This window comes from Tenrec ecaudatus, chromosome 1, assembly GCF_050624435.1.
Source record: "Tenrec ecaudatus isolate mTenEca1 chromosome 1, mTenEca1.hap1, whole genome shotgun sequence".
NCBI classification, from domain to species: Eukaryota; Metazoa; Chordata; class Mammalia; order Afrosoricida; family Tenrecidae; genus Tenrec; species Tenrec ecaudatus.
Genome location: NC_134530.1, coordinates 18,466,422 through 18,485,726, shown reverse-complemented (window position 1 = coordinate 18,485,726; position 19,305 = coordinate 18,466,422). Strand labels below are relative to the sequence as shown.

At 40.2% G+C, this 19,305-nt stretch overlaps 1 pseudogene; it reads left to right on the top strand.

Annotated features, from left to right (window-relative positions):
* Positions 1 to 965: 965 nt before the first annotated feature.
* Positions 966 to 15,868, top strand: LOC142447591 (olfactory receptor 7A10-like; annotated as a pseudogene).
* Positions 15,869 to 19,305: the final 3,437 nt, after the last annotated feature.

The window sequence follows — 19,305 nt, the reverse complement described above, 5'->3', positions numbered from 1 at the left end:
GATTTTGTTAAGGAATTAAGTGCAGGATGATCATGTATTTGATCATTTTCAACAATTGTGTCAGGATAAGAAGTATAGGGAAGTTCGCTGGTTGCTACTATGTATAATAGACAAAGTGGTAATTGAAAGTGTTGAGCTCAGGACTTACGAGTCATTTCTCAAATGCCACATAAAAGACATAGTCACAATACATTAAAAAATCCCTATTTCAGGAAGTAGTACAACATAAAACAAAAAATCAACAGTCAGGAAAAGTTATTTTTTCTGAAAGAAAGAGTTTTTATGGATTAGAAGTCAAAGTGTAAAATCAAAATTTATTGGAAGAATATGTATGTTATTGCACATAGCATATACGATGAACAATAATGTTTTAAAAATCTATAATGTTTGTCAATCAGAAGTCAAATAGTTAGGTGTGATGGGCAATTTTCTTTATTTAGAAAAAATTATGTAATATATCACACACATCTAAATTAAAGAAAAATTGGTAATTTTCAAAGCTTTAGTAAGAATACAAACACATCCCCAAACTATTTGAATGAAAAAAAATTAATTCTAAATATCTGTTTTCCTCCTGAAAATTGTTCTTTATTTACCCCTACATATGTTCATACCTGCATTTAATCCTAACTGTTCTGAGAAAGAAGCATTTCCTGAATTAGACATGAAACATTGTTTTTCCCTCTCATTTCCTTTAACTTTTTAAGAAACAAATATCTAAGTGGAATCATGGTAGGAACTAGATTTCTCTATTGGGTTTGAAATTTAACACAAGAGCTGTTTTGGGACAATCCAAGTTGAATTATAATCCCTACACTGTCTATAAAAGGGACATGCACACATTTCCAAATTTAATCATAAAAAATATGTGATGGTAGAACATTTTATTTCTGAAAACCAAGAATAATATTTAAAATGTCCAGGAGACAGCTCTGCTTCCCAGTGATGATGCTTCATGTCCTATCATGACTTTTGCAGCTTATGTTCCTGACAAGTCTCTGAGAAGTTCAGGATGTTTCAAGTTAAAGTATGTAGTCATCATCTGTGTCCTATTCTAGTTTATGCTCACATTTCATTACAGAAATGACGCGTAATTCCTGGTTATATCAGATAGTGTATTAAACCTTATATCACACACCTACTAAAGGTCTAGAAATATTTTTACAAACATTTTGTAATATTAAGAAGCCCTGGTGGTGCATGGTGGTAAGTGTTAGGAAATTAGTCCCAAGGTAAGCAGTTCAAACCTTCCAGGAGAAAGATGAGGCAGTCTGCTCAGATAAAGATTTACCATCTCAGCAACCCTCAGAATTCACCCCATGACAGTGGACTTGGTTTCCCTTTTCTAGCTCTTTAATCAACCACATAGAAACAAGAAGGAACAACTCCCCCACAAAAGTCAGAATTTATCCTTATGGGGCTCACAGAGTATGTTAGTTCAGGTTAACTAGAGAAACAAATTCATAAGACACTAATCTGTGTGTAAGAGAGAACTTTATATCAAAGAGCCATTGTACATCAAGAAAAATCCCAGCCCAGTCCTGATCAAGTCCATAGTCCAATATTACCTTATATGTTGAGCCCAGTTCATAAATTCCTCTTTAGCCTCATGCAACCATGAAATGATTCTCAATGTGGGAAGATCACAGACCCATGGATGAAAAGTCTTGTGGATCCAGTGGTGGTGGAAGCATCTCAGTGCTGGTGTGGGTTTCCATGTGGCTCCTTCAGCTCCAAGGTTCTGGGTCCACCAGAGTAGCTACCTTAGTAATTTATTTTGCAACTGGGGTTCTGGGAGTTATTCCACTCACTGGGATCCTATTTTCTTACACGAAGGTTGTGTGCTCCATTTTGAAAATTTCATCAGCTGGCCGTAATATTAAGCCTTTTCCACTATGGGTCCCACCACTCTCTGGTTTCTTTGTTTTATGGTACCACTCTGGGGGTTTATCTCAGTTCTGCTGTTACTCAAAACTCTAGGCCGAGTGCCGTTGCCTCAGTAATGTACACTGTAGCCACACCCATGCTGAACCCCTTTATCTACACTCTTAGAAACAAGGATATAAAACAGGCCCTAGGGAATATTTGCAGCAGAAAACTATTCTCTGCAAAGTAGAACAATCTCTAGATTAGCGAGCTACTGATGAGACAGAGAGCTGAAAATTGTGAGGGTCTGAATCATACTTTCTGTAGCATGGACATCTGCTTTACAATCCCAATTTAATCTGCTTTCTTTTTATTGATAACACACCAATGAATCCTGTATATTTCTTTCAAAGTTGTTTATATTTATAAAAATACTCTCCTCAACAGACAATTCCTTCAGGGTGAGAGCAGATTGAAACATGAAACATACTCAATTTCTAGTCACAGAATATACCTGTCTACCATTGTCCCATGGGAACAGCATTATTACTCTTCTCAAACCTGAAACTACTAATATATAAATATTCGAATTCCTCTTTGGATAGCCTGTTCTTATCACCAATTCTGGTATGAAATATTTGATCCTTTGATTATTTTCTTTAAAGCAAAGTCCTGTTGAGAACTTTGATTTGGAATTTATAAGCATGTTTTTGAGAGTTGGTTTGTGTCAATTGAATGGTCAGTATTCTCAGTGAGTTGGCAGGTACAGCCTGGTCATCCCTCATGATGTTCTGTAGCATAATGTCATCAATGCCGGCGTGAGGGCTGCTATTAACAGTCAAATGAAGTATGTGAAGATGAGTGTGGATTGCAACCCCCTCACTCAGGTCATGGCCCTGATTCAGTTGCAAGGACATTCATTGGGTGTGTAGCCCAAATCTCAGACAAGTGGATGTTGTGAGAAAATGGGTTTGCTTCTTGATGGGCCTTGTTATTGCATCTGTCTTGTTGAGTTCTTATTTTTTTGGACTTGAACCCATGGCCTGCCATATTGCCTACCAATACTGAGAGCGCGAGGCAACCCATTCTCTGACCTGTGAGCCTTGTATTTGCTCTCATCTCCAGTGAGAAGCCTCATTTAATGTCATTGTTTTCATCCACATTTGAAGCCATGTTGTTACTGCTGAACCCACAAAGCTACATTGGTCAGGAGAAGTCTACTGCTTAACATCAACATGCTGTGTTTGGAACCAGGCTGGACTTATCCACTTCTACAGCTGTGTGAGCGATTTCCTTCATAAAAATGTTTCTGTTTATTATATTCATGAGTATCATGATTTTTGGTTCTCTAGAGAAGGAAGCCTAACACCTTTGTTCTGAATGTGGTTGGAGAGAAACAAAATCACATGTGTGAATTTTCCAAATTTGTTATAAACTCTGAGTAGTTCTCCAAGTGTTACTAACTCTGCCTCCATTAACCTGCCACTATTATGATTAAGGAGAGTTCTGTTCACTCAAGTGAAGTGAGAATATTTTTATGTAAACTATTCCCACCAACAGATGAACGTTTGGAGAGAAGTGAAGTGCTGGGTGATCTTGTGTGTGATCATTTTGAACAATTGTGTCAGGATGAGAAGTATAGGGAAGCTGATTGGTTGCTACTTCTTATAATAGACAAAGTGGCAATTGAAAGAGTTGAGCTCAGGACTTAGGAATCTCTTCTGAAATGCCACATAAAGGAACTAGTCACAATACAAGAATCCCTCTTTCAAGAAGTAGTACAACATAAAACAAAAAAGCAGTAGTCAGGAAAAGTTATTTTTCTGAAAGAAAGGAGATTGATGGATTAGAAAACAAACTGTCTTTTCAAAAGTTATTGGGAGAATATATAAGTTATTGCATATAACTTATATGATGAAAAATAATGGTTGTTAAGTCTAAAATATTTGCCTATTAGGAGTGAGATAGGTATAATGGTTAATTTTCTATATGTATAAAAATTTGTACAAAATATCACACACGTCCAAATTTTTAAAAAGGTGATTTAAAAAGTGTTAGTAAGAATGCAAACACATCACCAAATATTTGAATGAAACAAATTTAATTCCAAATACTTAGTTTTCCTTCTAAAAATTGTTGTTTCTTTAACCCCAGATATGTTCATACCTGTATTTATTCCCAGCTGTCTGGGAAAGAAGCATTTCCTGAATTAGACATGAAACATTGCTTTTTCCCACTCATTTGCTTTAATACTTTTAAAAACAAATATCCAAGTGGAATCATGATAGAAAAAAAGAGTTCTATAATGAATTTGAAATTCCTAACAAGAGCTGTTTCAGAAAAATCCAAGTTGAATTATAATCCCTACACAGTCTATAAAAGGGACATAAACACATTTCCAAATTCAGTCATCAACCAATATGTAATGGTAGAACATTTTTTTTCTGAAAACAAAGAATAAGAATTCAAATGCCCATGAGAAGGCTCTGTTTCCCAATGATGACACATCATGTCCTGTAATGAGTTTTGCAGATTGCATCCATAACAAGTCTCTGAGAAGTTTAGCTTGTTTCAAGTTAAAGGAAATAGTCATCATCTGTGTCCTATTCTAGTTTCTGCTAAAATTTCATTACAGAAATGATGCTTAATTCTAGGCTATATCAGAGAGTGTATTAAACCTTATATCTCACACATACTGAATGTCTAGAAAAATTTTACAAACATTTTGTGATATTAAGAAGCCCTGGGGGTGCAGTGTGTTAAGTGCTAGGACATTAGTCCCAAGGTAAGCAGCTCAAACCTTCCAGGAGAGAGATGAGGCAGTCTGCTCAGAAAAAGATTTACCATCTCAGCAACCCTCAGAATTCACCCCATGACAGTGGACTTGGTCTCCCTTTACTAGCACTGTAATCAACCACAGAGAAGCAAGAAGGACCCCGCCCCCCCAAAAATGTCAGAATGTATCCTCAGGGTGCACGCAGGGTGTGCTAATCTGGGTTAACTAGGGAAACAAATTCATAAGACACTCATCTGTGTGTAAGAGAGAACTATATATCAAAGATCAATTGTACATTAAGAAAACATCCCAGTCCAGTCCTGATCAAGCCCATAAGTTCAATATTACCCTACATGTTGACCCCAGTTCATAAATTCCTCTTTAGCCTGATGCAAGCAGGCAATGATGCTAAATGCGGGAAGATCACAGGTCCATGGACGGAAAGTCTTGTGGATCCAGTGGCAGTGGAAGCATCTGAGTGCTGGTGTGGGTTTCCATATGGCTCCTCCAGCTCCAGGGCTCTGGCTCCACCAGGGTAGCTGCATGTGGGCTTGTCATAAGGAATAGGAAGCAGAGAGAGAGAGAATGTCCCACCTCCAGTCAGTTATTCATCTTCATCATGCCTCTAAATGAGGTCATCAAGGTGTGACCTTATTGATATGCTAACCCTTACTGGTCTCAAATTGGCACCAGATTATGTCACTACCACAGACCACCCTTTGTCACCTGGACACTTTCACGCAACTCTTTGGCTATATACACCTTTCAAATAATAATATAATGGTATCAAACAGGATAGAACTAAAATGCATAAAGTTAAAACATGTGTCAGCCTCATTTACACATAGCATTCTACAGGGGAAGCAAACAAAAATATTCTATACTAATGTAACCACCTACATCATAATCCTATGAACATACTCCCTCACCTATGAAAGTTGTGAGCAAACCACTTCATGTATTTATCCGCCCATTTTGGGTATCCAATTTCTGTACTGCTGTCTTCTACGAACCCAGTGCTCTGAGGAGACAATCCTATTCTTTGATATGAAGACTGCATTCATGTTGGAATCTTGTGACCTTAGCATCCATAAGCAAATCAAATCCGAACAGGCTATCCATAAAATCAGCTGCAGTATGCACCAGTTCACAGGCTCTAACATCTTCTCTTCATCTTGTTGTGTTCTGGTCAACTCAATATGGGCTGCTTTATTTAGCCTCATCAAGGTGCCCTATTGGCTGCCTTGCCTTTAGACCATGGACCCCATCACAAATTTTCATCAACCCTAGCCCTCTTGTGCTAGGACATGACTTTAGACCAGTCAACCTGCTCTAGTTTTCTCCTCTAGTCCATATGAACCAGGTCCACAGGTGTCAGTGGAAAGACTCAACCCATCTCTTGATTGCTGCATTTCTCTCACTTGCATTCAACAAGTGGATCCAGCTGGTCACCTAGCAAGCATTTCATCCTGTCCATGGGCTCCCTTTAACAATTCAGTCCTATAGTGGAGAGTTCCTTCCATGTTACAAATTATTCCAGCCTTAGGCACAAAGCAATAGTTTGAAATACAAAGAGGCAGAGTTCCTTCCCCCCTCCCCACCCCCCAATTTTTCAACAGCCCCCTAGGCTAAACTTCACCCTTGAATGTCCTTAACACTCAAGACACTGGGGGGAGGGGGCTTATCCTTTTAGAGCCCTCTTTGTAGTCTTCTCCTGAATCAATTTGAATTTCAATATAATGCCCTAAGTATTCTTCTAAACTTTGTATTCTTACTTCCCTCAAATAAATTCTATCAATCATTATAAAAATAGGCAGAAGACAATAGTAGAAACCTAGTTGTACTAGTCTGGGTACTTTAGGGAAACAAATTCTCAGAAACTTATGTGTAAAAGAGGGTTATATATAAAGTTAAATGCACATCAAGGAATCGTCCCAGAGACACAGGGGAAGATGGTTGTCAGATAGTTAGCTCAAGCCCAGAACTCAGAGGAGATTGGTGAATGGGGACAGTTGGTGGTGAAATAGGGGTATCAAATCTGTCTGTTCCATTCCCAAGACTCCTCAGAACATCTCTCAGAACCAGAGGTGGACCCGCACCTGATCGCCAGGGCTAGTGCGAACACCCGGGGTCTCTGGTGTGGGACTGGCAGCACAGGACAGCCAAGGCAAGGTGGAGGCTGCGCCTACCTTGGTGCTCCGTGAAAAACCTCCAGTTAGTAACCCCCACCCAGCCTCAGGGTGTCCATGGTCTGAGTGTGTGCGCCAACCAGCATACACCCGCCTCCAGATTCGGGCACCACCCCTGCACCCCTTGTGGTCCAGCATGCCAGACCCTTCACCTTTCTCCTGGAATGCTCCTGCCTGGCGCCACAGCCAGGAAAAAGTAAGAGGCTGTGGTCCTGCCTTAATGCTCAGCGCAAACTGCCAATCGGAGCTGCTACATGCTCAGAGGTCTCAGCCCAGAGGTGCCTGCTCCTTCTCTGCACTCCTTGCAGATCTGCCAGCCTGTTCCATGTGTCTTCGCCCCTCCCCCGCCTCCCCAACCTTCCTCCTCTATACAGGCAGAGGTTCCCATCTGATCACACTGCTTCAGGTCTGCTAGGCAGAGGACCCAAGTCTGGTAGCACTTTCTGCAGCTGTGGGATAGGAATCCAAGCTATTGGGGCTTGCTCACTGCATTCTCCCTTCTCACGCTGTCCCACCAACTCTTGTGGACCATAGAAAACGATGGCAAACTTCCAAATTCCTTCTATGAAGCTAGTATAACTCTAATACCTAAACCGGGCAAGGATCCCACAAGAATTGAGAACTACAGACCAATTTCCCTAATGAATATCAATGCAAAAATCTTTAATAAAATACTAGCCAAGAGAATACAAAAATATATCAAACAAATAATTCACCATGACCAAGTGGGATTCATACCAGGGATGCAGGGATGGTTCAATATAGGAAATACCATTAGTGTGATTCGTCACATTGACATGAAGGAATGTAAGAACCACATGACAATATCAATAGAAGCAGAAAAATCATTGGACAACATCCAACACCAATTCATGTTTAAGACCTCAAGAAGATAGGAATGGAAAGAAAATTCCTCAATATAATACAAGTTACGTATGAAAACCAACAGTCAATGTGGTAATCAATGGAGAAAAGACGAGACCAATTCTTCTGAAAAAGGGGAGTATAAAAGGATGTCCCTTGTCCCCACTCCTATTTAACATCGTGCTGGAGGTCCTAGCTAACAATATAAGACAAAGAAAGGACATAAAAGGTATTCGTCTGGGGAAGGAAGAAATGAAACTATTGCGATTCGCAGATGATATGATTTTATATATGGAAAATCCTAAAAGTTCCACAAGAAGAGTACTGGAAGCAATAGAGGAATATGGCAGAGTAGCAGGTTACAAGATCAACAAACAGAAGTCTATCACATTACTGTACACATTGGACAAGGCCACAGAAGAGGGGATCAAAAAGGGGGTACCCTTCACAATAGCCAAATACAAATAGAAATATCTAGGAATATAATTGACTCAAAAAAAACAAAAGATCTGTATGAGGAAAACTACAAAACACTATTGAAAGAAATCAAGGATGACCTCAACAAATGGAAGGAGATCCCATGCTTGTGGATTGGCAGACTCAATATTGTAAACATGTCAATTACACCCAAGGCCCTACATAAATTCATGCTATCCCCTTCCAAATCTAGCAACTTTCTTCAAAGAAGTGGAAAAACAGATTACCAATTTGATATGGAGAGGAAAGAAACCGAGAATTAGCAGAGAACTCCTAAAGAAAAAGGACAAAGTCAGAGGGCTTGCTTTACTTGCTTTTGCACCTACTGTACAGCCACAGTGGTCAAAACAGTGTGGTACTGGTATAATGACAGATATTCAGACCCATGGAAAAGCATTTCAAACCCAGAAATAAAATCATCAACATACAGACAACTGATCTTTGATAAGGGGCACAAAACTGTCAAATGGGAAGTGGATGCACTCTTCACTTCATGGTGCTGGAAAAAATGGATACGTAGTTGCAGAAAATTGAAGCAATATCTTTACCTCACTGCATTCACAAAAATAAGCTCAAGGTGGATCACAGACCTTGAGGTGAAGCCCCAGACTATTAGGTCCATCAATGAGGGAATTGGGACAAACCTGAAAACCTTGGCACAGGGATTACATAGGCTGTCAGAAATTGGGAAGGACACCAACACAGAGGAGGCACAAATTGACCAATGGGACATACTAAAAATAAAACATTTATGTACATCAAAAGAATTCACCAAGAGAGTAATAAGAGAGACTACAGAATGGGAAAACATCTTTAGCAATGACGCATCAGACAAAGGCCTTATTACTAAAACCTACAAAACACTGTTAAACTACAACAAGAAAAAAAAAAAGCAATTGTCCACTCAGGAGGTGGACAAAGGACCTGAGCAGGAGGTTCTCAAGGGCAGAAATCCAAATGGCCAATAAATATATGAGAAAATTCTTCAGCTCTCTAGCTATGAGAGAAGTGCATATTAAAACAACTATGAGATACCATGTAACACCCTCAAAGATAGCCCAATTCAAGAAATCAGAAAGTAACAAGTGTTGGAGGGGATGCGGAGAGATAGGAACTCTTGTGCACTGCTGGTGGACCTGTAGGTATGTACAGCCATTATGGAAATCGATTTGGCAAAATCTAAAACAATTGGAAATTGAGCTACCTTATCATCCAGCAATACCTCTATGAGCATATACCCAGAAAAGACAAAAGACAAACCATGGCCAGACATCTGTGCCTCAATGTTCGTCGTGGCACAATTCACAATTCCAAGGAGTTGGAAACAGCCCAAATTTCCATCAACAGACAAAGGGATTAAAAAACTCTGGTACATACATACAATGGAGTATTACGCATCCCTAAAAAGCAGTGACGAATGCATGAAGTACATCGCCACATGGGAAGCACTGGAGGAAATCACGCTAAGTAAAGTAAGCCAAGCACAAATGGACAAGTAATACATGAGTCTGCTGAGGTAAGTTTAAAAAAATCAAAAGGAGCATAGGGAAGAAGATGCTGTATAAATATGTCCCGGGGGTGAGGCCCAGGTAATATGGTAGAGGCCAGACTAAACTCAGCCCCTTATAAGGTATGAGGGAAAAAGGTATGAGTAGCTGGGGGAACAGGGCACTAACCCACACAGCGGGAGGGTGTTCATTGTGTTTCCACAGGGAAAGAGGGATCATGCTTCAAACCAGAGCTCCAAGACAAGAACGCAACACACTGACATGAAGCAGGGAACACTTAGAGAGGCCTGGGTGGCTGGCCCCATTACCAACTAAGTGGACAGCACCATCCTCCCCACAAGAAGAATTCCCTTCAGAAGACAGCACTGAATCTATAGCTCAAGAAGAATGGAAGAGGGACTGGTAGGTCAGAGCACACAGTAACCAACAAGAGGGGATAGGGGGGGAAAAAGTGAGGCACATCCTGGCTCACCAAGCCCAGAGGACAATGTTCCTGCTCAGAACAGCAATGCACAGAGATGACCACAGGACCGCCCCACCACGGGACACAGCATTCCTCATTGACCCATAGCACCATTGGGGGTAACACTAGAGACACACAGCGGGAATTGTGGCCTCCATAAGCTCACCACACTGAACCCACCCTCTGGGGGCATGGAGCAGAGCAGTAGCAAGAGCAGAGCAATGAAGTTCCCAGAAGCGAGAACAACTGGATGACAGTTCTGGGCGGGATATGGGGGTAGGGAAGGCAGGGGGGAAAGGAAGAGGATGTCAACAAGCCCAGGGACAAGGGAACAACAAGTGATCCAAGATCAGTGTCGATGAGGGTGTGGGGGGTCTGGCTGGGCTGGATCAAAGGCAATGTAACTGAGAGGAATTCCTAAAACTCAGATGAAGGCAGAGTATGATAGTGGGACAAGAGGAAAGTATGAAGAAATAAAGGAAAGAACTAGGAGGCAAAGGGTAGTCATAGAGATTTAAATACAGGCATAAAAAGATGTAAATATATTTATATACGACGAGGAGGAAATAGATCTACGTACATATATTTATGCATTGAGTATTAAGAAAACAAATGGACAGTGGTCCCTGCACAAGTACTCCCTCAACACAAGAACACTTTGTTCTAACAATTCGGCAATCTGAGATGCTCACCTGCCTGGCAAGATCGCTGAAGACAATGGGTGCACAAGCAAATGTGGTGAAGAAACCTGATGGTGTCCAGCTACCAAAAGATATAGCACCTATAATTGTAAAGACCTGAAGAAAAACAGGCAGCCATCTAGCTGAGAGACAACAAATCTCACATGGAATTAGCACACTAACCTCTCCCGACTTGATCACTGAGGACAAAATGTGTGCATAAGCAAAAGTGGTGAAGAAAACTGATGGTGAAGTCTATCAAATTACATAACATCTGTGGAATTAAAGACTTAAAGACAATCAGGTGGCCATCAAGCTAAGAAACAACAGAGCCCACACGGAAGAAGATCACCAGCCAAGCCCGACACGAAGACAAAGCAGGCGCATAGGCTGATGGGGCCCAGCTGTAAAAATATATAGAAGCTGGGGTCCCATAGACTGGAAGATAAACAAGGGACCATCTAACTGAGAAACAACAAAGCCCACATGGAAGATGCACAGCAACCTGTGAGATGACAAGGTGTTGACGGGATCAGGTATCAGGTATCAAAGACCGAAAAATATATATATATATATTAGGATTGTGAACGAGGGGAAGTGCAGAGTGGGGACCCAGGGCCCATCTGGGGGAAATTGGACATCCCCTTGCAGAAGGGCTGCGGAAAGGAGACGAGCCAGTCAGAGTGCAGTGTAGCAACGATGAAATATACAATTTTCCTCTAGTTCTTAAATGCTTCCTCCCCTCCACTATCATGATCCCAATTCTACCTTACATATCTGGCTGCACCAGAGGATGTACACTGGCACAGATAGGAATTGGGAATACAGGGAATCCACGACAGATGAACCCCTCAGGACCAGTGCTGAGAGTGGCAGTATTGGGAGGGTGGATGGAAGGCGAGGAAGAAAGGGGGAACAGATGACAAGGTCTACATATAACCTCCTCCCTGGGGGACGGACAGTAGAGAAGTGGGTGAGGGAGACATTCGATTGTGTAAGATATGATAAAATAATAATAATTTATAAATTATCAAGGGTTCATGGGGAGCAGGAGTGAAGAGGGATGGGAAAATGAGGAGCTGATACCAAGGGCTCAAGTAGAAATCAGGTGTTTTGAGAATGATGATGACAACATATGTATGAATGTGCGGGGCACAAATGATGTATGTATGGATTGTAAAAAGAATTGTATGAGCCCCTAATAAAATGATTTTTTTGAAAAGAAAAGAAAACGTCCCAACCCAGTGCTGCCCAAGCCCACAAATCATATAATCATTTTATTAGGGGCTTATACAACTCTTATCACAATCCATACATATATCAATTGTGTAAAGCACATTTGTATATTTGTTGCCCTCTTCATTCTCAAAACGTTTGCTCTCCACTTAATCCCCTGGCATCAGGTCCTCATTTTTTCCTCTCCCTTCCCCCACCCCCTCCCTCATGAACCCTTGATTATTTATAAATTATTATTTTGTTGTATTTTGCTCCGTCCCATGTTTCCCATGCATCCCAAGGTAGTATAAGCATCTCAGTGCTGGTCTGGGTTTCCATATGGTTCCTCTAGCTCCAGGGCTCTCGCTCCATCACAGTAGCTGCATGTGGCTTATCATCAGGAGTCCAAAGCAGTGAGAGTGTCCCGCCTCCACTGAGCTATTTATCTTTGTCATACCTCCAAATGCGGTCATCAATCTGCAGCCTGATTGAAAAGCTAAAGTCTACCACTTCATTCTTAATAGTGTCAAGTTGACATCAGATTATGTAACGGCCACATGGAGGAACTCTTTCGCGTAACACTTTGCCTGTTCTTGTCAATGTCTGGTCACGTTCACAGGGAATCTATTCATTGTCCTCTTCTTTATTACTGATGCCCACCTTCACATTTGCATGTCCTTCATCTTCTCCAATCTCTCTTTTGCAGAATGCTGCCCCTCGCTACTCTCCGAAGTTTCTGCAAAGTATTCATAGTAAAGTAATTATCCATGCAGACTATGCTGTCCAGACATGTATTTCTTCATGGTTTTTGAGGATTTGAACTACTTTCCTCTAACTGCTGTGGTCTCTTATTGATTTGTGGTCACCTGTGATCCTCTGCATTACCAGTGTTAATTATCTTCAGCAAAATTTTACTTGTTTGTGATATGAATGACAGTATTTGATCACTTCCAGATTCTGTTGGGCTCACTTTCCTTTTGACTTAGTACCAGTATCTGTAAGCCCATTGGTCTGGTACCTGTCTTCCAATCTTTTTAGATGAGTGGGAGTCTGCAGGGCTGCATTTATTTGTTGAAACATTTTCATTAATATTTCATCAATTATTGGAGTCTTATTTTTCACCAATGCCTTTCTTTAGAGCAGATTCAACTTCTTCCTTCAATCCCAGATGTTATTGATCATGTGTTATACCTTAAATGGTGGAACATTGACTAATTCATTTGGTAATGTGACCCATTTGCTTTTTATGTCTTCTTTTGTTGATTCTTGTATTGTTCAATATTTTATTGTTAGAATCTTTCAGTACTTCCACTTAAGTCTTGTGTTTTTTTAGTTAGAAATAAAGATCATTTCATTCTTCTTCCTCGTCTGTCTTACTATGAAAACCCTCTGAATCTTATCTATTCACTATGGATGACATTGCTATTATTTGAAATTCCAGCTGGCAAACTGCTCAGCATTATAAAAACACGTGGGCAAATCACTCCACAACCTACTTACCCTGTGAAATATAGTGATTTGCACAGCTTTCCAAAACTCACTTTAGGAGATGAGTTGTCAGTTGTCATGTGTTGTTATAATACATACATACATATATATATATAACATATTACAGCATAATAGATTTATTGTATATTATAATATACATCTGTGTGGTCATAGATGTATTTGGGATTAAGTATCAGGCATCAAAGACCCAGAACAGAAATTTATGTACACATGCATATACATATGTTATAGATATATTTATAAAATCATATAGTGCCCATAATTAACCCATATTTTCCTTGTTTACAATCTCTCTCGCTCTCTTTTTAAAAAATCATTTTAAGGGGGCTCATACAATGCTTATCACAATCCCTGCATACATCCATTGTGTCAAGAACACTTGCACATTTGTGGCCATCATCATTCTCAAAACCTCTGTTTTCCACTTGAACCCCTAGCATCATCTCCTCATTTTTCCTCTCCCTTCCTGTTCCCCACTCTCTCATGAATCCTTGACAATTCACAAGTTGTTATTATTTTGTCATATCTTCCAAGGTCTCCCTCCACCCACTTTTCTGTTGACTGATTTCCAGAGAGGAGGTCACATGTACATCCTTGTAATCGATTCCACTTTCTACATCACCTTCCCCTCTACCAGCTAGGTATCACCACTGAACCTGAAAGTTTCATCTATCCTGTATTCCCTGTTTGCAGATCCCATCTGTACCAGTGTACATCTTCCTGTCCAGCTGAACTTGTAAGGTAGAATTGGCATCATGGTAGTTGGGGGGAGGAAGCATTTAAGAACTAGAAGAAAGTTGTATGCTTCATCATTTCTACACTGTCCCCTGACAGGCTTGTATCCTCCCTGAGACCCTTCTGTAAGGAGATGTCCAGTTGCCCACAAATAGCCTTTGTGTCCCCACTTTGAACTCTGCCTCATTCACTATGATGTGATTTTTGTTGCTTGATGCTTGATACCTGCTCCCTTTGACACCTTGTGATCACACAGGCTGGTGTGCTTCTTCCATATGGCCTTGGTTGCTTCTCTACTAGATGGCCGCTTGTTTACCCTCAAGTCTTAAGACGTCAGATGCTATATCTCTTGATAACCAGGCAACATCAGCTAACTTCAACAAACTTGCTAATGCAATCATTTCTCCTCAGCGATATTATCTGGAAGGTGAACACACAATGATATGATTTTTCCTTCTCTGATGCCTGAAACCTGACACTTTCAAAACCCATGATTACACAGGGTGGTGTGCTTCCTCTGTGAGGGCTTCGTTGCTTCTTAGCAAGATTGCCACTTATTTATCTTCAAGTCTTTAAAACCCCAGATGCTATATCTTTTGATAGCTGGGTGCCATCAGCTTTCTTCACCGCATTTGCTTATGAACCCATTTGTCTTCGCGATCCTATTGGGAAGGTGAGCATCACAAAATGCCAGTTTAACAGAACAAAGTTTTCTTGCATTGAGGGAGTACTTGAGTGCAGGCCCAATGTCTATCTGGTACATTAGTACTGAACCTATGAATATATACACATAGATTTGTTTCCTCATCCTCATAAATAAATATATTTACATATGTACATGCCTGTATTTAGACCTCTACAAATGCCCTTTACCCACTAGTTCTTTCCTCTATTTCCCCTCCACCACTGTCCCAAAGATACTGCTGAACATTCAGATGCAGAACAGATTCATTACATATGAGCATTGCATCACCCAGATGTATTTTTTTCCTGGATCTTGTAGAAGTAGATCATTTTGTTTTGACAGTGACGACGGCCTATGACCGGTTTGTGACCATCTGTCACCCACTGCACTACACGGTCATCATGAACCCAGGCTTCTGGCCTCCTGGTTATTGAGTGTACTGGATGCTCTGTTACATGGGTTAATGATTTTGCCACTGTCATTTTGTACAGAGTAGGAAATCTCCCAATTTTTCTGTGAACTTAACCTGGTAGTCCAACTTGCTTGCTCTGACACCTTCCTCAATGTCTTAGTGATGTATTTAGTAAGTGGACTTCTGGGTGGTATTCCACTCACTGGGATCCTTTTCTCTTACACGAAGATTGTGTCCTCCATTTTGAAAATTGCATCAGCTGCGGGGAAATACAAAGCCTTTTCCACTTGTGGGTCCCATCTCTCCGTGGTTTCCTTGTTTTATGGTACCACTCTGGGGGTTTATCTCAGTTCTGCTGCTACTCAAAATTCCAGGTCTAGTGAAAACGCCTCAGTGATGTACACTGAAGCCACACCCATGCTGAACCCCTTTATCTACACTCTTAGAAACAAGGACATAAAGCAGGCCCTAGGGAAACTTTGCAGTTGACAATTATTCTCTAAAAAGCAGAACAATGTCCAGGTAAGAGAGCTTCTAATGAGAAAGAATGCTGAAAATCGTGAGGATCTAAATCCTACTTTCCTCAGCTCACTCATCTGCTTTCAATCCCAATTTTATCTGCTTTCTTTTTATGAATAATATACCTATGTTTCCTGTATATTTCTTTCAAAGGTATTTTATTTGAATCAACAGCCTCTCCTCAAAAGGCAATTCTTTTACGGCGACAGCAGATTGAAACATGAAACATCCTCCACCGCTAGTCACAGAATATACCTGTGACTTTTTTTCTGATCTGTGAGCCTTGGATTTGCTCTCCGCTCCAGTGAGAAGCCTGACCTAATGTCATTGAATTCAACCACATTTGAAGCCACGTTGTTACTGTTGAACCCACCAAACCTCACCAGCCAGGAGAAGTCTATTTATTAACTTTGGGCCCTCTGTGTTCGGAACCAGACTAGACTTATTCATGTCTATAGCTGTGTGAGATTTTTCTTGATATAAATGTTTCTGCTTATTATATGTATGGGTATCGTGATGTTTGCTTTCTAGAGAATGAAGTCTAACACCTTTGGTCTGAATGTGGTTGTAGAGAAACAAAATCATATGGATGAATTTTCCAAATTTGTTGTAAAGTCTGACAAATTCTCCAAGTGTTACTAACTCTGCCTTCTTTAATCTGTCACTGTTATTAGTAAGGAGGGTGCTGTTAAGTCAAGTGAAGTGAGAATGTTATTATGTAAGGTATTACCACCAAGAGATTAACTTCTGGTGAGGAATGAAGTGCTGGCTAATCATGTGTTTGATCATTTTCAGCAATTTTGTCAGGATGAGCAGTATAGGGAAGCTGGCTGATTGGTTGCTACTACTTATAATAGACAAAGTGGTAATTTAAAATGTTTGGGCTCAGGAATTAGGAATCATTTTTCAAAAGTCACATGAAAGACCTGTTCATAATAAAATTTAAAAAAATCTCATTTCAAGATGTTGTACAACATAAAACAAAAAATCAGCAGTCCGGAAAAGTTATTTTTCTGAAAGAAAGAGATTTTATGGATTAGAAATCAAACTGTCCAATCAAAAGTTATGAGAAGAACATATGAGTTATTATACATAGCCTTTATGATGAACAATAATGGTTTCTAAATCTAAAATATTTGTCTATCAGAAGTCAGAAAGGTGTAATTGGTCATTTACATTGATTTAGAAAAAATTTCTATAAAGTATCACATACCTCTAAATTAAAGAAAAGTTGGTAAATTTTAAAGCTTTAGTAAGAATAAAAACATATTCCCAATCTATTTGAATGAAAATATTTTTTAATTCCAATACCAGGCTTTCCTTCTGAAGATTGTTGTTGCTTTACCCCCCCATATGTTCACACCTGTATTTAATCCTAACTGTTCTCAGAAAGAAGCATTTCCTGAATTAGACATGAAACATGGCTTTCCCCCTCTCATTTGTTTGATTAAAAAAAACCCAAAAAACAAGTTTCCAAGTGCTATTATGATAGAAAAGGGAGTTTTCTATTGGGTTTGAAATTTAAAAGAAGAACTGCTTTAGAAAAATCCAAGTTGAATTATAATCCCCACACCGACTATAAAAGGGACATGCACACATTTCCAAAACCAATGACCAACCCATATGTGATGGTAGGACATTTTATTTCTGAAAACCAAGAATTAGAGTTCAATGTCCATGAGAAGGCTCTGTTTCCCAGTGATGACGCTTCATGCCCTGTCATGGGTTTTGCAGATTGTGTTCATGACAAGTCTCTGAGAAGTTCAGGTGGTTTCAAGTTAGAGGAAGTAGTCGTCACCTGTGTCCTCTTCTAGTTTCTGCTCACATTTCACCACAGAAATGACGCTTACTTCTATGCTACATCAAATAGTGTATTAAATCTTATATCACACACCTTCTAAATGACTAGAAATATATTTACAAACATTGTGTGATATTAAGAAGCCCTGGTGGTGCAGGGTGTTAAGTGTTAGGAAATTAGTCCCAAGTTAAGCAGTTCAAACCTTCCAGGAGAAAGATGAGGCAGTCTGCTCAGATAAACATTTGCCATCCCATCAGCCCTCAGAATTCAACCTGTGATAGTGGATTTAGCTATCCCTTTATAGCAATTTAATCAACCACATAGAAATAAGAATGAACCCCCCCCACTGTTGTCAGAATTCATCCTCATGGGTCTCCCAGAGTGTGTTAGTCTGGGTTAACTAGAAAAAGAAATTCATGAGAGACTCTTCTGTGTGTAAAAGAGAATTTTATATCAAAGGGTAATTGTACATTAAGAAAACATCCCAGCCCAGTCGCGATCAATTCCGTAAGTCCAATATGTTGGCCCCCGTTCATAAATTCCTCTTCAGGCAACTGTGTAATGATGCTCAATGCGGGAAGATCCCAAGTCCATGGATGGAAAGTCTTGTGGATCCAGTGGTGGTGGAAACATCTGCGTTGGTGTGGGGGTCCACATGACTCTTCCAGCTCCAGGGCTCTGGTGCCACCAGAGTGGCTCCATGTGGTTTGTCATAAGGAATTCAAAGTAGAGGGAGAGAGTGTCCCACCTCCAGTGAGTTATTTATCTTCATCATACCAATAAATGAGGTCACCAAGCTGTACCTGATTAATGTACTAAACTCCACCCCTAACTCTAACTACCACAGACCACCCGTTGTTACCTTGACCCTTTTACACAACTCTTCAGAAATATATAACTTTTAAACAATAATAAAATAATATCAGTACCTAACAGGATGAAATGAAAATGCATACAATTAAAACAATTGTCACCCCCATTTAATCATAACATTCTACAAGTGAACAAAACAAAAATATTCTACACTATGTGATCACCTACATCATAGTCCTATGAACATACTCCCTCACCTATGAAAGCGGTAAACCAACCACTTCATTTCTTTATCCCTCCGTTATGGGTATCCAATTCCTGTATTCACATTTCTGTACTCAATGCAATGCTCTGATGAGACATTCCTAATCTTTGATGTGAAGATTCTGCATTCATGCTGAAACTTTGTGATTCAGCATCCATAAGCAGTTAAATCTGAACAAGCCATCCATAAAGTCAGGTACAATATGCACCAATTCACAGGCTCAAACGTCTTCTCTTCATCTTGTTGTGTCTGGTCAACTGAATGTGTGCTGCCTCATTTAGCCTCAGCAGGGTGCCCCATTGGCTGCCTGGCCTTTAGACCACAGGCCCCATCTCAAATTTTCAACTACCCTATCCCTCTTGTGCTAGGACATGAACTTTAGACCAGTCAACTGGCTCTCATTTTCTCCTCTGGTCCCTATGAACCAGCTCCCTTGGTGGCAGTGGAAAGACTCAACCCCTCTCTTGATTGCTGCATTTCTCTCACTTGCACTCAACAAGTGGATCCAGCAGCTCACCTAACAAGCAT